Source organism: Mirounga angustirostris, unplaced genomic scaffold (genome assembly GCF_029215605.1).
Source record: "Mirounga angustirostris isolate CCGP_5_RB_7025 unplaced genomic scaffold, mMirAng1.0.hap1 SCAF_9, whole genome shotgun sequence".
NCBI classification, from domain to species: Eukaryota; Metazoa; Chordata; class Mammalia; order Carnivora; family Phocidae; genus Mirounga; species Mirounga angustirostris.
Genome location: NW_026991717.1, coordinates 46,562,404 through 46,587,507, shown reverse-complemented (window position 1 = coordinate 46,587,507; position 25,104 = coordinate 46,562,404). Strand labels below are relative to the sequence as shown.

At 37.4% G+C, this 25,104-nt stretch overlaps 1 protein-coding gene across 4 annotated transcripts in view; it reads right to left on the bottom strand.

The window, feature by feature from the left end:
* ADAM10 (ADAM metallopeptidase domain 10) overlaps window positions 1-25,104 on the bottom strand; it is a 135,174-nt gene that overhangs the window by 102,097 nt on the left and 7,973 nt on the right. The window contains exon 1 of one of the 4 annotated variants that reach the window (XM_045899977.3): window positions 22,476-22,497. The exons of the other annotated variants lie outside the window; for them this stretch is intronic. The gene's annotated coding sequence lies outside the window, so the exon portion shown is untranslated. Of the gene's footprint in view, window positions 1-22,475; window positions 22,498-25,104 lie in introns of those variants that run through there. 4 annotated transcript variants of the gene reach the window in all.

Below are 25,104 nucleotides of genomic sequence, written 5' to 3'. Positions count from 1 at the left end.
AGTGAGAACAGGCACTATTTCCTGCTCTATGTAAACACAGGGCACTGTTTCTTTCCCTGGCCTTAGGTAGTTTCTTCACATGTATTTACTGATCAATACTCCGCCAAACACTAGGGGAACCCTTTGCAGATCTCAGGGATTCTCTCTCTATGCAGCACTCTTCATTCTGATATTCTGTCTGTGAACTCTAGTTGCTTTGGTCCCCCTTGACTCTCAGTTTCATCTCCTCAACTCAAGAGAGTCAGTTGGCCTGCATCTAGGTTCCCTCCCATATCACTGCAGATGGAAATTTTCTCAAGACAGAGAGCTGAAGCAATCATAGGTCTGGCCTCATTTGTTTCCCCCCTCTCAGGGATCATTGTCCTTTACCATCAGGTGACTAGTGTCTTTGAAAGCTGTGGTTTCTCTGTTTTGTTTTGGGGGGTTTTTTTTCCCTTAAGTTTCCTTAGTTTTTTTCAGGCAGAGGGATAAATTTGGTCCTGGTCTCTCCATCTTCACCATGAGCAAAAGTCAGAAAGAGTGATTCCTTAAGAAATCAAAATTTCTTCCTAAAGAAAACTGCCTTTTTTTATAAAACAGAACACCAAAATTAAAAAAAAAAAAAAACTATAATGGTTTATCTAACATATTCCATAAAGCCTAAGTGTCCATCACTAAATTTTCTATATACATACAAGTCAGTGGCTAATCATCGTACAGTTAAGGACACACATTCTTATGTCAAATCATCTGGGTTTAAGTTCTGAAGACTGTGACAAGGTAAATATATTTAACACTACTGAGCCGTACACTTAGAAATGGTTAAGGTAACAAATTTTATGGTAAGCATTTTTTTTACTAGAATAAAAAAATTATCTGGTTTAAATACCATTACCTTCATTTATTAGCCTGTTTCCCTCATCAAATGCAAAACTGAGCTTCAGCGCCCCATCCTTAAAACTGGAGAGAAGTAGAATACCTTTCTCTTAAGGCTGTTTGGATTATGATTTAAGCCATGTGTCGTAATTAGCAAAGTACCTACAATAGCGTAGAGGCTCAGTAAATTATTCATCATTATCATTCATCTCCTCCATCTTTTCCTCTACTTCCTCCTCCTACACTTGCCTTTGAGACCTACATACACAAATTGAAGCCATAAAGTGAGGAATAAACACAGAACTGGGTTTTCATTCTGATACTTCCTAGCCATGACTAGATGAGCTGGGTAATTATTTAACATTTTTAAAATCTCAGAGTTCTTACCTGTAAAATAGAGACAAGGACTACCTTAAATGGATGTAAATTGCTTAGCACAAAGACTGGCATTAAAGGATCATTTAATGTAAACTATTATCAAGTCACTTCACTGTCCTCTTAAATGCACAGTTCTCAAGAGAGATAACAAGAATGGAGTCCAAAACCAGAATCCAAAATTATGTCTGCAACTAACAAAGACAATACAGTGAAGCCAGGATATGAGATGATAAAGCCTGCTAGTATGAAACTTTTAAAAATCAAAACTAAATAATGGTATCAGGTATTTTACCATACATTTTCCATATTCTTTAAAAATATTTTTAAGTTTATACTTGGGTTTTAAGAAATCAAGAATGAGGAAGCTGTAGTATGAGAACTTTTGGGTAGTTTCTTTCAATTTGAAATTCAATGTAGGATTTCCATTGGATTAATGAATTGTATTTAAATGGACCGAGTAGCCACAGCACAAAGTTGGCTTTGCAAAGTTACTGCTCCCACTCCTTTTTCAGCACCAAAAAAGTCAACTTTTTAAGTCACAGTTCAGATATGTCACTTTTGATAACTTAAAACAATAACTACTGTAGTTCTGGTGACATGTGATAAAAGCTCAATTATTTGCATGGATGGAATCCTACTGGGAGAGTTATTAAACAGTCATCTTTTCTCCATCCCACACACAAAGGGATTTTCTAAAGGAAGATAATGTTTACTTTCACTGATAAAGGATCTGAATAATGATTTTCTGAATCTTTATAATTGAGATAAAACATGATTCACAGATTTTAACTGGTAAAGTTAAAAAAGCTACCCAGGAACATATAGTTATCAAGTCCACGTCATTATCATCTTCTACATAAGACCTATGTTTCTATGTTAACTATGCCTAAATATCAGTATTTATGAGATGATCTCAGTAATATAAAAAAAATCATCGGGGCGCCTGGGTGGCTCAGTCGGTTAAGCATCTGCCTTTGGCTCAGGTCATGATCCCGGAGTCCTGGGATCGAGCCCCACATCAGGCTCCCTGCTCAGCGGAGAGCCTGCTTCTCCCTCTCCCTCTACCTCTACCTGCTGCTCTGCATGTTTGTGCTCTCTCTGTCAAATAAATAAATAAAATCTTAAAAAAAAAAATCACTGAAGTTAAGATAATGTACTGAAACTATATTATGTAATTTATATACCCTAACACTTAATAAAACAAAGGGGGGATCCATGAAGAAAAAAAAAACTTTTAAAAAGCAGCCCATTCTCACATATTAAAAAAATTCCTCAAGAACTGAAAACAAGTAAGAAAAGGATATAACCAGTGTGCTGGATTAAGCTTATACAGGCTCATAAGCACCAGATCTCTTCCCAAATCAGCATTCATTGACATTATGTTGGTAACTTGAAATCCACCGGGGGGGGGGGGGCGCGCGTGGAGTGGGGGGTATTTATACCACTGAAATTAGAAAAGGCTACAAATCAGAGGATTTTTTTCTTGTTTTCAAGAGAGCCAGTGCACTAATACAACACTGGGCACAACCTAATGGTATAATCTCTCAAACAGGCAGCCAAGGAAATAAACAGAATATTCTAATGAGAAAGTGGGAAAGCATAGCACACTGGACTCCTGATGCTGCTCCTAATGTTAAAAGGTCATACAATTCACTTTTTTTTAAATCTCAAAAGAGAAGAAAGCCCTGGAATTCTCAAAAAGGTTGAATATGATCATGACTCCATGACTGGAGAAAAGTGGGTAAAACACAAAATAGCCCCTCAAACTTTGGCTCAGAGAAAAGGGAAAAAGAAATTACCCACATTATATCACAGCAAAAAGAACAACAGGGCAGGGAAAAGCAACACAACCATAAACACTGTCCAAATATGCTAGAGCAAAAACAAAGAAACAAAACAAAACAAAAAGGCAAAATAGATAAGAATCCAATTAAGAAGGAAACAAAAAACATTTGGAGAAAATCCGGTACAAAGTGGAATCAATCAGATAATATTAAGGAAACCCTGTTAATATCCTTCAATACAACAGCACTGTAGGTATATAAAAGAAAACTCTGAATTTTTGAAGCTATGTTTTAAATATTTAGGGGTAAAGTGAACATGCATAATTTTCATTGAAGTGATTCCAAGCAGGACAAAAAGAGAAAGAACGCAAATTGTTAAATCAGTTTCCACTTCTGGCTGTAATGGAGAAAAGGGACTGAATTTAACCTACCACCACCATAAACAATTAGAAAACTAAACATAAGAATATAAGCAAATGAGGTGAGATCTACAATTGGCCCAACTCACTAACTACAAGCAGTTTCCAGGCCAATATGCAGGGTGGAAGAACCCAAGCAGCCTGAGGATCTCAATGAATTGAGGAGCCAGAAACCTGCGTTCAGGGAGGCTGGGCATTCAGAATGTGTGGGTCAAGTGCCAGGAAAAGCTAAACAGAGAAGGAGCCATGAGACCTAAAAAGGGGTCCCCTTAAGTGTTTGGCTGAGTACTAATCTGAACATGTGAGAGAATAAACTATCACAGGCCAGAAAAATTAACCACACACAAAAAACATCAGAACAATCTTCAAAAGCCAATAAAGGCAATCACCAAACCAATCCTACAAGAAATATTGAAAGGGGTCCTCTAAGCAAAGAGAGCCCAAAGTAACACAGACCAGAAAGGAACAGAGACAATATACAGTAACAGTCACCTTTCAGGCAATACAATGGCACTAATTCGTATCTTTTGATAGTTACCCTGAATGTAAATGGGCTAAATGCCCCAATCAAATGTCACAAGGTATCATACTGGATAAAAAAGCAAGACCCATCGATATGCTGTCTGCAAGAAACTCATTTTAGATCCAAAGACACCTCCAGATTGAAAGCGGGGTGGGAGCAGGGGGTGGAAAGCCATTTATCATGCTAATGGACATCAAAAGAAAGCTGGGGTGGCAAGCCTTCTATCAGACAAATTAGATTTTAAACCAAAGACTATAATAAGAGATGAGGAAGGACACTACGTCATAATTAAAGGGTCTATCCAACAAGAAGATCTAAAAATTGTAAATATTTATGCCCCTAACATGGGAGCAGCCAATTATATAAGCCAATTAATAACAAAATCAAAGAAACACATTGACATAATATAGTAATAGTAGGGGACTTTATTTATTTATTTTTTTAAAGATTTTATTTATTTATTTATGTGAGAGAGAGAGAATGACAGAGAGCATGAGAGGGAAGAGGGCAGAGGGGGAAGCAGACCCCCCGCTGAGCAGGGAATCTGATGTGGGACTCGATCCCAGGACTCCAGGATCATGACCTGAGCCGAAGGCAGTCGCTTAACCAACTGAGCCACCCAGGTGCCCAAAGATCTTTTTTTTTTAAAGATTTTATTTATTTGTCAGAGAGAAAGAGACAGAGAGCACAAGCAGGGAGAGCGACAGAGGCAGAGGGAGAAGCAGGCTTCCCGCTGAACGGGGAGCCCAATGCGGGACTCGATCCCAGGACCCCGGGATCATGACCTGAGCTGAAGGCAGACGCTTAGCCGACTGAGCCACCCAGGCGTCCCAGTAGGGGACTTTAACACCCACCTCACTGCAATGGACAGATCATCTAAGCAAAAGATCAACAAGGAAATAAGGGCTTTGAATGACACACTGGACCAGATGGACGTCACAGATATATTCAGAACATTCCATCCTAAAGCAACAGAATACACATTCTTCTCTAGTGCCCATGGAACATTCTCCAGAACAGATCACATCCTGCATCACAAATCAGGTCTCAACTGGTACCAAAAGACTGGGATCATTCCCTGCATATCTTTGGACCATAGTGCTTTGAAACTGGAACTCAATCACAAGAAGAAAGTTGGAAAGAAATTGAAAACATGGAGGCTAAAGAGCATCCCACTAAAGAATGAATGGGTCAACCGGAAATTAAAGAAGAATTTTAAAAATTCATGGAATCAAATGAAAACACAACTGTTCAAAATCTGTGGGATGCAGCAAAGGCAGCCCTAAGAGGGACAGATATAGCATTAAAAGCATTTCTCAAGAAACAAGAAAGGTCTCAAATATACAACCTAACCCTACACCTAACGGAGCTGGAGAAAGAAGAGCAAATAAAGCCTAAACCCAGCAAGAGAAGAAAAATGGCAAAGATTAGAGCAAAAATCAATCAAACAGAAACCAAAAGAATAGTAGAGCATATCAAAAAAACTAGCACCTGGTTCTTTGAAAGAATTAATAAGATTAATAAACCCCTGACCAGACTTATCTAAAAGAAAAGAGAAAGGACCCAAATAAATAAAATCATGAATGAAAGAGGAGAGATCACAACCAACACCGAAGAAATACAATTATAAGAACATATTATGAGCAACTATATGCCAACAAATTAGACAATGTCGAAGAAATGGATGCATTCCTAGAGACATATAAACTACCAAAAGTGAACCAGGAAGAATAGAAAACCTGAACAGACCCATAACCAGCAAGGAAATTGGAGCAGTAATCAAAAATCTCCCAACAAACAAGAGCCCAGGGCCAGATGGCTTCCTAGGGGAATTCTACCAAATATTTAAAGAATTAATATCTATTATTCTGGAACTGTTCCAAAATATAGAAATGGAAGGAAAACTTCCAAACTCTATGAGGCCAGCATTACCTTGATCCCAAAACGAGACAAAGACCCCACCAAAAAGGAGAACTACAAACCAATATCCCTGATAAACATGGATATAAAAATTCTCACCAAGATACTAGCCAATAGGATCCAACAGTACATTAAAAGGATTATTCACCACAACCAAGTGGGATTTATTCCTGGGCTTCAAGGTTGGTTCAACATCCGCAATCAATCAATGTGATACACTACATTGATAAGAGAAAGGACAAGAACTGCATAATCCTCTCAAAAGATGCAGAAAAAGCATTTGACAAAGCACAGCATCCTTTCATGATTAAAACTCTTCACAGTGTAGGGATAGAGGGTACATACTTCAATATCATAAAAGCCATCTATGAAAAACCCATAGCAAATATCATTCTCAATGGGGAAAAACTGAGAGCTTTTTCCCTAAGGTCAAGAACACAGCACGGATGTCCACTATCACCACTGCTGTTCAACATAGTACTAGAAGTCCTAGCCTCAGCAATCAGACAACCAAAACAAGTAACAGGCATCCGAATTGGCAAAGAAGTCGTTAAACTCTCACTCTTTGCAGATGATATGATATTTTATGTGGAAAACCCAAAGACTCCACCCCAAAACTGCTAGAACTCATAGAGGAATTCAGCAAAGTGGCAGGAAATAAAATCAATGTACAGAAACCAGCTGCATTTCTATACACCAACAATGAGACAGAAGAAAGAGAGAAATTAAGAAGGTGGGACAACTGGGTGGCTCAGTTACTAAGTATCTGCCTTCAGCTCAGGTCATGATCCCAGGGTCCTGGAACTGAGTCCCACATCAGGCTCCCTGCTCGGCGGGAAGCCTACTTCTCCCTCTCCCACTCCCCCTGGTTGTGTTCCTGCTCTCGCTTTCTCTGTCTCTGTCAAGTAAATAAATAAAATCTTTAAAAAAAGAAAAAGAAATTAAGGAGTCGATCCCATTTACAATTGCACCCAAACCCGTAAGATACCTAGGAATAAATCTAACCAAAGAGGCAAAAGATCTGACTCAGAAAACTATAGAATACTCATGAAACTGAGGAAGACACAAAGAAATGGAAAAATATCCCATGCTCACAGATTGGAAGAACAAATATTGTGAAGATGTCAATGCTACCTAGAACAATCCACACATTCAATGTAATCCTTATCAAAATACCATCAACTTTTTTCAAAGAAATGGAACAAATAATCCTAAAATTTGTATGGAACCAGGAAAGACCTCAAATAGCCAAAGGAATGTTGAAAAGAAAACCAAAGCTGGTGGCATCACAATCCTGGACTTCAAGCTCTATTACAAAGCTGTAATGATCAGGATAGTATGGTACTGGCAAAAAAACAAACAGATCAATGGAACTAATAGAGAACTCAGAAATGGACCCTCAACTCTACGGTCAACTAATCTTCGACAAAGCAGGAAAGAATATCCAAAGGAAAAAAGACAGTCTCTTCAACAAATGGTGTTGGGAAAATTGGACAGCCACATACATGCCAAAGAATGAAATTGGACCATTTCCTTACACCACACACAAAAATAAGACTCAAAATGAATGAAAGACCTAAATGTGTGACAGAAATCCATCAAAATCCTTGAGGAGAACAAAGGCAGCAATCTCTGTGACCTTGGCTGCAGCAACTTTTTGCTAGACACATCTCCAAAGGCAAGGGAAACAAAGGCAAAAAATGAACTACTGGGACTTCATCAGGATAAAAAGGTTTTTGCACAGCAAAGAAAACAGTCAACAAAACCAAAAGACAACCGACAGAATGGGAGAAGATATTTGCAAATGACATATCAGATAAAGGGCTAGTATCCAAAATCTATAAAAAAAATTATCAAACTCAACACCCAAACAACAAATAATCCAATCAAAAAATGGGCAGAAGACAAGAACAAACATTTCTCCAAAGACGACATATGAATAGCCAACACACACATGAAAAATTGCTCAACATCACTCGTCATCAGGGAAATACAAATCAAAACCACAATGAGATACCACTTCACACAAGTCAGAATGGCTAAAATCACATCAGGAAATGACAGATGTTGGTGAGGATGTGGAGAAAGGGGAACCCTCCTACACTGTTGGTGGGAATGCAAGCTGGTGTAGCCATTCTGGAAAACAGTATGAGGTTCCTCAAAAAATTGAAAATAGAGCTACCCTACGACCCAGCAAGTGCATTACTGGGTATTTACCCCAAAGATACAAATGTAGGGATCTGAAGGGGCACGTGCACCCCAATGTTTATAGCAGCAAAGTCCAAAATAGCCAAAGTATGGAAAGAGCCCAGATGTCCATTGACAGATGAATGGATAAAGATGTGGTACATATATGCAATGGAATATTATGCCACCATCAAAAAAGGAAATCTTGCCATTTGCAATGACGTGGATGGAACTAGAGGGTATTATGCTAAGTGAAGTAAGTCAATCAGAGAAAAACAATTATCATATGATCTCACTCATATGTAGAATTTAAGAAACAAGGCAGAGGATCATACAGGAAGAGAGGAAAAAATGAAACAAGACAAAACCATGGAGAGAGACAAATCGTAAGAGTCTCTTAATCTCAGGAAACAAACTGAGGGTTGCTAGAGGGGAGACGGGTGGGGGGGGCTGGGCGCTGGACACTGGGGAGGGTATATGTTGTAATGAGCGCTGTGTGCTGTGTAAGACTGATGAATCACAGACCTGTACCCCTAAAACAAATAATACATCATAGGTTAATAATAAAAATAAATGAATGGATGAATGAATGCCAATAAAGGGCTGAGAAGTGTTCATATTCCCACCATCCAGGGAAGAAAGACCTGTAATATATGGAGCATTGGGTAGAGCCCTCAGAAAAACATCACCTTATTCATGGGGTGAAATTAGCCAAACACACTAACAAAGCTTAAAGGTAACATTCCAAAGGATTAAAGTGATTCCAAGTAGTTTAACTATACACCAAAAAAGTCAGACAGTATTAAAGGAGAGACAAAATCAAACATGCAAAAAAGTAATAATCAGAATGATCTACATCCAATCAAAAATTACCATGCATGTTAAAAAATCAGGAAAATATAAATTTATTTTTCTGCATAACTGGGGAAAAAATCAGACATTAGAAACAGAAACTACAGAAATGATGGAATTAGCATACAAAGAGGTTAAAAGAGCTATTGTAAATATGTTCCCTATGTTAAGGAGCATAAAAAACAAACATGAGGAGGAGGAAAAAGTAAAAGATTTAACTATAAATATACAGAACCAAGAAACTCAACAAATCTTAAGCAGAATAAAATATAAAAGAAACCACAGAGGCAAATCATAGACTAATGGCTGAAAACTAGGGGCAAAGAAAACCCCAAAGAGCTAGAGAAAAAGACACATTACATACAGATGAACAAAGTTATAAATGACAGTGTAATTGTACATAAGTCAGAAGATAAAGCAGCAACATGTTTAAAGTACTTTAAGAAAAAAAATTCTCAACCTAAGATTCTATACCCAGTGAAAGTATCTCTCACAAATGAGGTGAAGTGGGGAAAAGGTGAAATGATCCCTTTTTCAGACATCGAAACTGACAAATCATCACTAGTAGACCTGCATTACAAGAAATGTTAAAGGAAGCTTTCAGGCAGAAGGAATGATACCAGATGGAAATCTGTATTGACACAAAGAATAGTGCCAGAAATAATGAATATGAGAAAAAAGAATTTTTCTTTTTTAATCCTTTTAAAAGTTAAATGACTGTTTTAAAAAACACAATGTACTGTGACATTTATGACATATAGAATTAAAATGCAGGACAACAGCACTGTGGAGAACAGAAATGGAACTGTGTATTATTTGAAGGTATACATGATAAGTTATTGATATATATTGTACAACCTAGGAACACCTCTAAAAATAGAGCAAACAAATATAACACATAAGCCAACAGCAGAGATAAATAAAATCTGTTTTAAATAAATTAATCCCAAAGAATGCAGGAAAAGGTGGAGGGGGGAATAACAGAAAACAAACAGTATGATGGTTGTTTTAAGCTCAACCATATCAATAAATACATTAAGAGTAAATGACCTAGGGGTGCCTGGGTGGCTCAGTCGGTTAAGCATCTGCCTTCAGCTCAGATCATGGTCCTACAATCCTGGGACAGAGCCCCATCAGGCTCCCTGCTCAGCAGGGAGTCTGCCTCTCCCTCTCCCTCTGCTCCTCCCCCTACTCATGCTCTCTCACTCACTCCCTCTCTCTTTCAAATAAATAAATAAATAAAGTCTTTAAAAAAAAAAGTAAATGACCTAAACATAACAAATAAATGGGAGAAAGTCATTTTCTTATTTTAAATAAAAAAAGAACAGGTAAATACAGGCTGTACAAAACACGTTTTAAACACAAAAATAAAGATGAGTTAAAGTAAAAAGGATGGGAAAAGTTATTCCATACCAACAATCCAAAGAAAGCTGGAGTAGCTAAGGTATTATCAAAGTAAACTTCAAAACAAAAAAAATTATGAGGGGTAAAAAAGGACATTTCCCAATTCATCAAAAGGACATAACTATCCTAAATGTGTACCACATAACAGATCTTCGAAGCACATGAAGAAAAAATTGACAGAACTGAAAGAAGTTATAATTATAGTTGGAAATCATAACAGTCCTCACTGAACAAGTAGGCAAAAAATAAAAATACAGAAAACCTAAACTATCAAACAACTTGATCCAATTAACATTCACAAAACATTCCACCCAACAACAGAATATTCTTTTCAAGGACACATGGAATAGTCACCAAGACAGACTTAATTCTAGGCCATAATGCATGTTTCTATAAATTTTAAAAGGCTGAAATCATACAGTATATTTTCTGACTATAATGCAATTAAATCAGTAACAGATGTGTGGTAAAATCCCCAAATATTAGGAACTTAACACACTTCTAATTAGCCCACGGGTCAAAGTAGAAATCAAAAGGGATATCACAAAGTATTTTCAATTGACTGCAAGGAGCACAAGGGAACTTTATAGGTTGATGTAAATGTTCTATGTTATTATAGTAGTTATATGGCTATATACATTTCTCAAAATTAATTGCTGAAGTTTACTGCATAGAAATTATACCTCAATAAAGCTAATACAAAATTTTTAAAGAAAAATGTTGACTCACACTGGTAGGTAGGTATATGGCTATCTGGCCTTTCTTTTACCTTTCCCTAAGTTACAAAATTTTCAAAAACAAAAATCCAGAATCAAAAACAAAGACAACTCAAATATTACAACTTGTCCTCTTTAAGGAAAATTAATGAAATCAACATTCTACTCACCTCCAAGAAACTACTAAGCAACCTGTAATGACTCATTATTCAAAAATAACTATATTTTTGTTAATAAGACATAAGTAGTAAGAAATGGAGGAAACAAAAAGATTAAATGACAACTAGCGATCATAGGTACCAAAAGAACATTGGGGGAAATCAAACATCAAGAGAAAATATCAGTTAAGAAAGTAGAAACTACACCATTTCCAAGAACTTCTTAGCAGTACTGAAGTTCCAACTCAACATTTAAGCTAAAAAGCTAAAAGAAAATCTGGGAGCCTACTACTCACCATGTGTTCAAATAACAAGTTCATTCATTAACTATTACCACAGAGACTGGAAATTTGTGTTTGTGGATGTTTCAGTCTTGACACACAGAACGTTGCTATTCAAAGTGTGTTTTGGGTACTGGCTGTATGGGTATCTCCTGGGGAATTGTTAGCAATGCAAAATCTTGCCCTCCCCTTTGCAATCCCCCAAGCAACTCAGGGTCTACCCAGACCTACATGATTCCCAGTGATCTGTACTTTCAGAAGTACATCCAACTTTCAGAAGCCCTGCAACTTTTCTGTATACAGAAATTCCCTGACCTCTACCAGCAGCTGTATCTTTCTTTTTCTACATGCTGGCTTCAATCTAAGCATTTAATAGTGTATTAATAGGGCTAGTTACCACTGGTGCTACCACTTAGGCAAGAAACACCTTACCTGCTATCACAGGTAAAAGTACTGATTAGAAAAAGTCCCCAATTAATGTAAAACAGAGGTAAGCAAATTAACCCAAAAGCCAATTGCAGCCGGCCACCTGTTTTTGCAACACAATTATATGCTCATTCATTTATGTATTTTCTGCCACTGCTTTCATACTACAACAGCAGAGTTGAATAGGCAAAACATTACAAAACAGGCATCAAATCTGTAGAAAGTCACTTTAGCAGTTACTGACTAGTTATAAACCATCTTTTTTTCCTCTACAACATGAGTTCTAACATGAGATCCAGGTGCCTCTGCAGAGGATTCATGAGCCCCTTGATTTTGCATGCAAAATTCTTAAGAATATTATTTTCTCTGTCTCTGTTTAGCTGGTACTTTGATTCTGATTTTCTTATTTAAATCTTTTATTCATCTACTTGTAATTCTATCTTTTTTTAAAACTTACTACACTACCCAGGACTAACAAACCATGCTAAATAACAGTAGAGCATTTTTACTTTGCTCCTGATTTTTACAAGAGTATCTTTAATTTTATCATATAATATATTCATAACATGATGCTAAGGTTGTTTCTTCCCATTCCTATTTTAGAAATCTCGTATTTTAAAATTCACATGAAAATCTGGCTAAAAGGGGCGCCTGGGTGGCTCAGTCGTTAAGCGTCTGCCTTCGGCTCAGGTCATGATCCCAGGGTGCTGGGATCGAGCCCCGCATCGGGATCCCTGCTCAGCGGGAAGCCTGCGTCTCCCTCTCCCACTCCCCCTGCTTGTGTTCCCTCTCTCGCTGTGTCTCTCTCTGTCAAATAAATAAATAAAATCTTAAAAAAAAAAAAAATCTAGCGAAAAGACATTCGTTTAAAAAAAAAAAGCTTCACATGTCATATCTTTAAGCGTTAAACATCCAAAACTACATATGCCTATTTTCAAAATGTATTCTGTTTTAAGTATACACTGATAGCTCACTACATACAAAAAATATCTTGATTAGATAAACTTCTTAAGTATTAATTAAATAATGTTTAAAACTGGATCTAATAAGAAGTAAAATTTATTGAGCACTTGCAATCTGCCAGGCTCTGTAGTGTTCTACATTTTTTTTTTATTTAACCCAACCAAAAGACATATATAAAGTAAGAACTATTAGCCCATTTTAAAGAAAACTGAGGTTTGAGAGATACATAACAAGCCCAGAGTCACACAGCAAATAGAAGGCAGTGCCAAGAAGATAATTCTGGTTTCAATTACTTTATGATTTTCTACAATAATTCTATTACCCTCATCATAAACAAGGCAAGACACCATTCACATTCACATTTCTGATGTAATTATAAAAAACTGAAGAGAGGGGTGCCTAGGCTGGCTCAGTCGTAGAGCATATGACTCGATCTCAGAGTTGTGGATTCGAGCCCTATTTGCATGCAGAGATTACCTCGAAATAAAATCTTCCAAAAAAAACAAACAACAAAACTGAGGAGGAAGAATACCAAAATACATCACATGGCAGGGACCTTTCAAAACCTAAACTGACATCTACTTCTAAGATGCAGAAAATCATGTAATAAAATACCAAATAAGAACATACCTTTTAAAGACCCAGGAAATATATATGTATACCCTTGATTTCCACAGCTAGTGAATGAAATTGGCACAGTTTACTCCATGGGAGCCCATGCCAATCTCCAACCCTCTGCACTACTTAGCTCAGTCAGATATCACAAAATTGCCTATTCCCACATACAGAGTATGGACCTACTCAACTGAGATTTGTTCCTATACTTTAGCAACTAGTCAAAAGCTCAAAAAGTAGGGGCAGAATGCAGCTCTATCACCAAATCTCACTGATGCAGTTAAATATTCACCCATCTCCTCAAATCTATCTGAACAGAGCTTGGCCTCTGACGTACTCCCCTTTTTATCTGATCTCCCCTTATTGCAGATCTTCCTGATTCCCTTCTTCTTAAGCTGCCTATTTGTCTACTCCAATTCCTAATCAAGTACAGGCAACCCTTGAACAGTGTGGGAATTAGGGACTGAACATGAGCCTTATAAAGGACTGCATTCCCCTACTCTACTCCCATAACTGTCTCACCACTATCCCCTTATTCTATCTGCCACATTAGTCTCCTACTGTCCCTCTGCCTAGAACATCTTCTCCGAAAGCAAGGCTGGAAACCACACTTCATTCCTGTATCTACTCAATTTCTTCAGAAGCTGTCTTTGGTCACCCTATTTAAAAGCACAGATCCCAGTCATTCTCATTCTAATATCCTGCTTTAGGTGCCTGGCTAGCTCAGTCAAAAGAGCATGCAACTCTTGATCTTGGGGTTGAGTTCGAGCCCCATGCTGGGCATAGAGATCACTTAAATAAATATAACTTTAAAAAAATAATATCCTGCTTTATTTTTCTTCATATTACTTCTTATTAACATATATCCCTCCACCACTAGAATAGAAATTCCATGAAAATAAGGACTTTATGGGGTGCGTGGGTGGCTCAGTCGGTTGGCTATCTGCCTTCGGCTCAGGTCATTATCCCGGAGTACTGGGATTGAGCCCCACATCCGGCTCCCTACTCAGCGGGGAGACTGCTTCTCCCTCTCCTCCCCACTTGTGATCTCTCTCTCTCAAATAAAATCTTGAAAAAAAAGGACTCTATTTTGTTCAGTGATGTATCCTCAGTGCCTAGAACAGAGTGACACAGAAAATGGGTGCTCAAGAAATATTTGCTTTAAGAATGAATGAATCCCAAAGGGATACATCACCCCAATGTTTATAGCAGCATTAATAATAATAGTCAAACTATGGAGAGAACCCAAGTGTCCATCGACTGATGAATGGATAAAGATGTGGTGTGTACATATACAATGGAATATTATTCAGTCATCAAAAAGAATGGAATCTTGCCATGTGCAATGACATGGATGGAGCTAAGAGTATATGATGCTAAGTGATATAAGTCAGTCAGAGAAACAAATACCATACGATCTCACTCATATATGGAATTTAAGAAAGCAAACAGATGAACATATGGGGAGAGGGGGAAGGATATAGGGAAACAAGCCATAAGTGACTCTGAATTATAGAGAACAAACTGAGGGATGATGGAGGGATGTGGGGGGGGGATGGGCTAGATGACTGATGGGTATTATGGAACACATATGTTCTGATGAGCAATGGGTGTTACTTGTAACTGATGAATCACTGAAGTCTATTCCAGAAACCAATATTATACAGTATGTTAACTAACAAAATTTGAATTAAAAAAAAAGAATGAATCCACTCAATGTTTCATGGAAATTCCCATTTTCATTCATATTTATAAAGAAAGCAGCCTATACCTTGCTGATAAGAGAAGCACAAAGCAATCATGAGAAAATATGTGGGTTAATGACACTTACCAAGAAGTACCAGAATTTCTACCAGACCTAGCATTTGCAAAATGCAATTGGTTAAAAATAAATTATAGGTTTATTCACCAGGTAATTTTTTAAAAACTCTTCTACTGATGCTACAACTGCATTTCAGATGCTTGTCTCTGTAATTACCTATGCAGTTTTTATCACCATTTTGCATGCCTTTCTGGACAATTATAACTCTCATATTCCTGCTGCAATTAAGTTTTTCAATTACCATGGCAGGTCAACATATCCTACTTCATGTTATAACAGTTTAGCAAGCATTTTCTTTATTTATAAGTAGAACTTCATGACTTAGAATCCCAGCTTTGCCACTTACTTAATTTAGGGATCTTGGAAAAGTTACTTAATCTCTCTGTGCCTCAGTTTCCCCATCTGTAAACAAGTGAAATAGCAGTATCTGTACCTGAGGTGTTATTATGTGGATTAAAACAATATAGGTAAAGGGCTCAGAATAGTGTACAGCACATAATAGGTAAAAATTCAGTAAATTATGGCTAAATTATTATCTAATTTAACTCGTAACTGTAAAGAACAAGGATAATTAATCTTAAAATGAGGTAGAGAGAGGTTAAGTGACCCAGCTAAGACTACAAAGCCTCCCTCTAGCTCTAACATTCTGTGATTTTAAATTCAGTCCAAAATGAAAATGGGTTTTTAAAAGTTTCACCTTGGGGGGCGCCTGGGTGGCTCAGTCATTAAGCATCTGCCTTCGGCTCGGGTCATGATCCCAGGGTCCTGGGATCGAGCCCCGCATCGGGCTCCCTGCTCCGCGGGAAACCTGCTTCTCCCTCTCCCACTCCCCCTGCTTGTGTTCCCTCTCTTGCTATGTCTCTCTCTGTCAAATAAATAAATAAAATTTAAAATAAAATAAAAGTTTCACCTTGGGGCACCTGGGTGGCTCAGCTGGTTTTGGCTCAGGTCATGATCTCATGGTCCTGTGATCAGGCCCCTGCGTAGGACTCCGTGCTCAGCAGGGAGTATGCTTAAAGATTTTCTCCCTCTGCCCCTCCATCTACTCGTGTGCATACGCTCTCTCAAATAAAATAAATAAATCTTTTTTAAAAAAAAGTTTCATCTTAACATAAAGTTAACGAGTTAACAATAAAGTTTATAATTATTGAGTATAATCAAATAAGCATGAAGACACTCTACATTTTCCCTTGGGGTCTAACTTTGCAGTGAATGACAACTGCTCAATGCTTTAAAAATAACATTTTTTAGGGGCACCTAGCTAACTCAGTCAAAAGAGCATGCAACTCTTATGCTGAGCGAAATAAGTCAATCAGAGAAAGACATGTATCATATGACCTCACTGATATGAGGAATTCTTAATCTCAGGAAACAAACTGAGGGTTGCTGGAGTGGGGGGTGGGGTGGGAGGAATGGGGTGACTGGGTGATAGACACTGGGGAGGGTATGTGCTCTGGTAAGCGCTGTGAATTGTGCAAGACTGTTGAATCTCAGATCTGTACCTCTGAAACAAATAATGCAATATATGTTAAGACAAAAAAAAAAAGAAGAAGATAGCAGGAGGGGAAGAATGAAGGGGGGGTAATCGGAGGGGAAGACGAACATGAGAGACAATGGACTCTGAAAAACAAACTGAGGGTTCTAGAGGGGAGGCGGATGGGAGGATGGGTTAGCCTGGTGATGGGTATTAAAGAGGGTACATTCTGCATTGAGCACTGGGTGTTATGCACAATGAATCATGGAACACTACATCTAAAACTAATGATTTAATGTATGGTGATTAACATAACAATAAAAAATTAAAATTAAAATTAAAAAAAAAAGAGCATGCAACTCTTGATCTTGGGCTCATGAGCTCAAGCCCCACGTTGGGTGTAGAGATTACTTAAATAAGTAAACTTTCAAAAAATAATGTTTGGGGCGGGGGCCTGGCTGGCTCAGTCAGTGGAGCATGTGACTCTTGATTTTGGGGTTGTGGGTTTGAGTCCCACACTGGGTGTAGAAATTACTTAAAAATAATAAAAAATCTTTTTAAAAAATAACATTTTTAAAAATAGGAACACATACTAGTTGAGAAAAAGCAACTTGGTTTTTAGAGAGAAAATTCTAACTCATTCAACCTACCTAGTTTTTTAACAGAACATATAAAAATACTAAGCAAAACCAATACACTAACAAAAATGGTAGTTTCATTTCACTTTAAAGTCAATTTAAGTTAAAAGACTAATCAGAAGCTTTCGAGGCTTTTTTCCAGACATACTTAAACACTTAGGATTCTTACATAATTCACAAAAAATAAAATTATTTAGTTCAATATTCATTCATCTAATCACTTAACACATATATAATGAGCACTTACTAATATCCTAGCCATTGTTTCAGGGGCTGGGAATACAGCAGTGGACAAAAACATTTTCTAATGTAAAAAAGTGGATGAATAAGTTATTGACCTCATTGACCTTTATTCTAGAGAAGGACGATGGACAATAAAATAAGTAAATAACTTTTCTTATTTTTATTTGACAGAGAGGTAGAGAGAGAGGGAACACAAGCGGGGGGAGTGTGAGATTCTCCGCTGAGCAGGGAGCCGGATGTGGGGCTCGATCCCAAGACCCTGGGATCATGGCCTGAGCTGAAGGCAGACACTTAACATCTGAGCCACCCAGGCGCCCCTAAATAACTTTAAATGGCTATAAGAGTGTATTCACAGGGTAAGCAAATAGAATGCCAAGGAAAGGGTTGGTCTTTTTATATGAAGTAATGGAAAGATCTCACTAACATCTAAGCAAAGATTTAAAAGAGAACTAAATGCAACAATCTAAGTGTACAGTAGTCCTTCCCTTCCCCATATCTGCAAGGGATATAATCCAAGACCCCCAGTAGATGTCTGAAACAACGACAGCACAAACACTGGATATATGGTTTTTCCTATACATACATACCTATGATAAAGTTCAGCTGATAAATTAGGCACCATAAGAGATTAACAATAACTAATAGTAAAATAAAACAATTAGAACACTGTAATAAAACTTATGTGAATGTGGTCTGTCCCTCAAAATACCTTACTGTATGGTAATCATGCTTCCTTCTTGTGAAGATATAAGATGATAAAATGCCTAAGTGATGAGATAAAGTGAGGTGAATGACACAGGCATTGTGACACAGAGTGAGGCTAATACTGACCTTCTGACACTAAGTCCAGAGGATCATCTACTTCTAACCTGGGGCTGACCTCAGGTAACTGAAACTATGGAAAGTGAAACCACAGTTAAGGCGGGACTACAATACTTACCACTACTGAACTGCACAAAATGGTCATGATGATAAATTTTATGTTATGTGTATTTCACCACTATTTTTAAAAAACAGTTTTAATTTAAAAAAGAAAAACAAAGAGGGTAGATAATACAGCAGTCTAGAAGGGAAGTGTTGCACGTAAGAGGACCAGCAAGGGCAAAGTCCCTGAGACAGGAACAAGCCTGGCATTTTTTACAGAGTTCTGTGCAGCTGGAGCAGAAGCAAAGGGCGGGGGGGGGGGGGACTGTAGAGGTACTGCAGGGGAGATAAGCATACAATGTACATCACGTAGGGCCTCACAAGCCACTTAGAAGGACTCTGGCTTTTACTTAAAATAGTAAGCCACTGAATGGGGTTTTTTAAATTTATTTATTTGCTATTGTTTTTTTTGAGGTGCAATTCATATAACATAAAACTCACCATTTGTAACATTTTAAAGTATACAATTTGCCAGTGGATGGTTTTGACAAAAGGAGTACCTTTGGAACAGGATCACATTGACTGCTATGTTGAAAAAAGACCGGGAGAACAAGAGAACAGGGAGAAGAGTTAGCAGGGTTTACAGTAATTGAAGTGAGATGGATGTTGTCTTGTGTCAACCAGGGTAGTAGCGATGGAACTAGTGAGAAGTATTCAAAGTCAGCACATACTTTGCAGAAGGAGCTGACAGGATTTGCTGATGGACTGCATACAGAGGGTAAGAGAAAGAAGAATATAACTCAAAGTTTTTGGCCAGAGCTCCCATTTATGAGACGGGAGAGACTACAAAAGGCAAGGGGTGAGGAGAATCGGAGGTTTGGTTTTGGACATGTTAAGTTTGAGATGCCCACTAGACATTTAACCCAATATATAGCTGGTATACAGGAGGCTGGAAATCAAAGGAGAGGACTGGGCTAGAGATACAAATAAATATGGAGGGCCATCACTATATTAGGGGTTATTTAAAGCAACTAATGGGGCGCCTGGGTGGCTCAGTCGTTAAGCGTCTGCCTTCAGCTCAGGTCATGATCCCAGAGTCCTGGGATCGAGCCCCCCATCAGGCTCCCTGGATCAAGGCCCCATCAGGCTCCCTGCTCGGCAGGAAGTCTGCTTCTCCCTCTCCCACTCCCCCACCTGTGTTCCTTCTCTTGTTATATCTCTCTCTGTCAAATAAATAAATAAAATCTTAAAAAAATAAATAAATAAAGCAACTTATAAGTAAATCCAGGAACAGAAACTACTTCTTTCAAAGGTCTATTGCAATTTAAATTAACATGTGATTTGTGGCCCATAATAGACTATTTTCTTCCTCTAAGTTAAATCCTCTATTTACATGAAATAGATTTGTACAAAAGGAAACACAGCCAACAAATCTGTGAGCAAAAAAACAAAACAATAATGAAAAAGAGCTAATGTTCTGTTGTTGCCTCTTAATACAGACCTGGAGTTTTTTTATCACTCTGATATAATACCCATGAGGGGCAAAACGAAAGACAGGGAAGGTTAACAAGAAGGACTCAAAGGATAGCAATCTGTTACACCTTTTTATTCCTTCTATTAAGAATAGAATACTCGGGCACCTGGGTGGCTCAGTTGGTTAAGCGACTGCCTTCGGCTCAGGTCGTGATCCTGAAGTCCCTGGATCGAGTCCCGCATCGGGCTCCCTGCTCGGCAGGGAGTCTGCTTCTCCCTCTGACCCTCCCCCCTCTCATGTGCTCTCTCTCATTCTCTCTCTCTCAGATAAATAAATAAAATCTTTAAAAAAAAAAAAAAAGAATAGAATAGAATACTCAGTAACGATGTTCTCATGTAAAGTCCTTAGCAATGGAGAAACAAATCTGTTATCTCACAATGATAAAAATAAAATACATTTAACCTAAAGTACAAGTAAGATGTTAGTAATCCAACATCAGCAGAAAATGACAGCTTCCACTGCGGAAAATTTCTAGATAACCGGTTTATCTATGTCCAAATATCTTTCCATTTGAACCATTATTAATTTTTTCCTCTACTTTAACATCTTCTTGAGCCAGGCTCATCCTTATTAACATCTTTATTCTAAGATGTCCTCATAAAATATGATAACCTATAGGCTACTGTTATTGTGCCATTGCTCCTACATAAAATAGCTCCATCCTGCAGTATTCTGTCAATGATGTCTCCTCCTTTCTCTACTGTACGTTATTTTACCCATACATAAAAGCATCCCAACATTTTACTTTCTGGTCCTTAGTTGTAGCTGACGGAAATCTGGCCCTCAGAAAGCATGTAATAAATTCACACAGTGCCTAGTACTTAGAAGCTTCATGGGAAATTTGAACATCCCCACACTTAAAAAGAGAAAGTAATCTTATTAGTTATGTAAGATAATGTCATTAATCTCATGAGATGCATAATGAAGTCTTTAGTGTTACAACTTACTTTCAAATGGTTCAGAGGAAAAAATATATAAATAAATACGTATTTTTTACTTATATTTCTTGAGCAATAAAGCAAGCACAGCAAAAGATAACCATTAATAAATTTAGATCAAAGGTATACAAATGTTAATTGGACTATTTATACTTTCAACCTCTCAAAAAGTATAGAAGCTTTTAAGATACGAAGTTAAGGAAAAAATATAGTATATACTGAGTAAATGCCTATGTGTAAAATTGGTAAAGGATAACTGGATTGGATCTATTAGATGGAGAAAACATAACTAATTTTCAAAATTTATTAAAAAAAAAAAACTGGGGAAAAAGTAAAGCAATACCAGAAAATCACCTACATGCAGGAGTAGTAGAAAAATGGCCAGCAAGTTCTAAAAAATAGAAAAAAAAAAAACATAACTTGGTCTCCTTGCCACTGAAGAGCTTAGAAAGTGTCTCCCTTTTTACAGTTTGAGAATAGTATTTTTATTTCCTGTAATTTTTTTCAAAGTCTGGTGACTTCGGATACTGGTTCTTACTAAAGGCAATCTGCTTTAAAAAAATATTTGTTTCCTGATTACTGTAGAAACACATTAACTTATATCTCACCATCCAGAGATTTATTGTGTATCCTCAAGCTTTTAAAAAATGAACATACACAAATTTATGACAAAACTGATCTGGTATTATGAATAAAATGTCCTATAAGCTGCTTTCCTCTCCTTAATTGTGAACATTTTCTACTGTAAAAGAAAAAAAAAACTAAAAGGTGCTTTCCTCTCCTTAATTCTAAACATTTTCTAATGTAAAAGAAAAACCTTGTAAAGAACTTGACTGACCAAAAGCCAAATGGCTCAAATAAGTATAAAGAGCCTAAATTGATGGCAAAATAATTCTTTGTACAAAGGCAGAATCTAACAACCTCACTATACAATGCCTTTCAAAGCACAAGATATGTTTCTTAGAGGCAGTATAGTATTTAAGAGCATGAATTCTGGAGCCAGACTGACCAGATTCAAATTCCAGTTTTCCCCAGTAAGTATATGACTTCTCTGACATTGAAGATGTTATCCTCCCTGATCCTGCTCCCTCATTTGTGAAATGAAAATAACAGAATCAGGGGCGCCTGGGTGGCTCAGTCGTTAAGTGTCTGCCTTCGGCTCAGGTCATGATCCCAGGGTCCTGGGATCGAGCCCCGCATCGGGCTCTCTGCTCGGCGGGAAGCCTGCTTCACCCTCTTCCATTCCCCCCTACTTGTGTTCCCTCTCTCGCTGTCTCTCTCTCTGTCAAAAAATAAATAAAATCTTTAAAAAAAAAAAAAGAAAAGAAAAGAAAATAACAGAACCTATCTTACAGAGATGTTGTAAAGACTGGGTTAATACACAAAATGCCCTAACAACAGTGCCTGGCATATAATAACAATTCCATAAATGCTAAACATTATGAATATTTTCCATATTTCATGGGTAGTTAGCATCTTACTTTCTAGGAATGCTGCAAACAAAAGCTTCCTTCCCAGCTTCTGAATCCAAAACCTACAATCTTCTGTTCCAATCTAAATTTAATATAAGAATAGGGCAAAAAACATAGAATGAAAATTTCATTAACATCAAGATGAAAAAATAATCAGAATATATCTTGCTGATGTATCATCACATATCATCAATATCATCATCTTTGTGTGGGACAGCAATATTACATAGCAAACTTTTTTTTCTATCTATATCAAAGAAACTTTATTCTACAATTTTAAGAATGGGGGAAGAAAAATTGGCAAACATGTTTTGACATTACAGAGCTTCCTATTTACAGAAAAACTCAATTACAATAAATGAGAGGATGTGTAAAAAGAAGCTAAGGCTGGCACATTTCCATTCCTCAGAAAAATTACTTGTAATCAAGTTGTTTTCAACAGACTTTTCACTTGTATAATTCTAAAATTAAGTATCAAGAGCATTTTTCCCCAACAGAAAAGTGTATTTCCTTCCTGAGAAACTTGAGTCATCAACTATGTCTTAGACATCACACTGTGTTGACCAATGCTTCTTATATTTGATATATATTCACTCTGATCTTGAAGCACTAAATACCACTAACAAAATTGTTCCCTTGTATGACAAAGGTAGACTTCCAGGAACTATCATGTCCTACATTTCAGCAATATATGTAAGTACCTTTACTGTACTCCTAGAAAAGTTACTTCTGGGGGGCCTGGGTGGCTCAGTCATTTAAGCGTCTGCCTTCAGCTCAGGTCATGATCCCAGGGTCCTGGGCTCCCTGCTCAGCGGGGCACCTGCTTCTCCCTCTCCCACCCCCCCTGCTTGTGTTCCCCCTCTCATGGTCTCTCTCTCTAACAATAAATAAAAATCTTTAAAAAAAAAAAAAAAGAAAAAGTTACTTCTACAATGTGACTTCAAACTTAAGTCACAGTATCAATTTCTTCACTAGAAATGAATTAGATCATTTTCTACAAGTAAATGTCTACACCTAACAGTTCCAGTGAAAGTTCAAGACAGTAGGGTGTGTCCTACAATTATGAGCATATTTCAACACATCCACTTTTTGAGATGAACTGGTTTCTAAAAATTAAAAATAATAAAGCTAGCTGGCTCAGAAATTAAGATAAGTAGCTCTTTTTAAATTATAAACTAAATCAATCACAAAGGGCACGAAACATCAATGATTAAAACATACTGAATGTATTAAATTTATACCACTAACGTATGAAATACAACTTACAAATTCAAAAATGGAACATGTGCATAATTTAGATTTCTGTGCTCATTTGAAATGCCTTTATACCATTTCAATAAGCGCAGACACAAGTACAGACAGTAACCCATGTAAGGGACTGTGACTTTCAACCTACCTAAATAAAACACACACACAATGGGCTCAGCCACAACTCCCCAGTTGGTGTATATCTACCCCACACCCACATTTCATCCTAAGCCCACTCTCATTACTTCACCCTTCTCCCATATGACACCCCAAAGCATCTACCTCTACCTCCTTCCAGGAAATTTGGATGTGCAAATAAAATAATTCTGCCAAAGGTGTTAATGATGATAATAAGAGGAAGGGGGAATAGAGTTATAAAAAAGATAATGAAAGTTTTTGAGAACTTATGCATTAAAATTTTGAAGAGAATATTTTGTGAAAAGTTGAAACTGAGTAGAACAAATTCTGAAGACAGAGTTGCAGAAGCTGCTGACAGAGTCTCTCAAAACTACCCCACAGAAACTAAAATCCTACTAATCTATGGCTCTTCTCGGTTAACAAGCAACTGATTTGGTTTGGTTTTTAAATAATCCTCATGAGTTATCAGTCATTCAATTGCTATTATAAATAAACAGAATCAGATTTACTTTCCAACCACAAACTGGAAGATGAAGAATGGGAAATGCTGGAAGATAAATGATAAAAGTAAATTTTTCAGAGCTGCAGCGCATAGAACACTAGGAGGAAAAAGGTTTGAACAGGATAGAAATATGGAAGCTTATGAAACTTGAGTAATCAATTAAGACAGCAAGCTATCAGAAATTTAAAAAAAAAAAAAAAGGTAAAAAGACTCAAATTTCCTTAGAGCAGGGTTTCTCACTCTCAGCATTACTAACATTTTGGCCAGACAATTCTTTGGTGTGGGGGACTGTCCTGTGCATTTTAAGATAATTAGCAGCATCTCTGGCCTCTACTCACTAGATGCCAGTAGCATCCCTCCAGGTATGACAACCAAAACTGTCTCTAGTCTATAAATGTTTCAGTGTCTGCTCTGCATATACACTTTAACTACACACTAATTTTTTGAAGGATACAAAACTGCATAAATATTACAATGCAAATTCATAATAATAAGCATTTTAAAAGATTGAATGATTAATATTTAAAAGTGATAAAACTGTGAAGGAATTATGGATTTTCTTAAATTCTGTTTTCTAGGGGTGCCTGGGTGGCTCAGTCGGTTAAGCGACTGCCTTTAGCTTGGGTCATGATCTCAGGGTCCTGGTATCGAGCCTGTACTGGGCTTCCTGCTCGGCGGGAGGCCTGCTTCTCTCTCTCTCCCACTCTCCCTGCTTGTGTTCCCTCTCTCGCTATCTCTCTATCAAATACA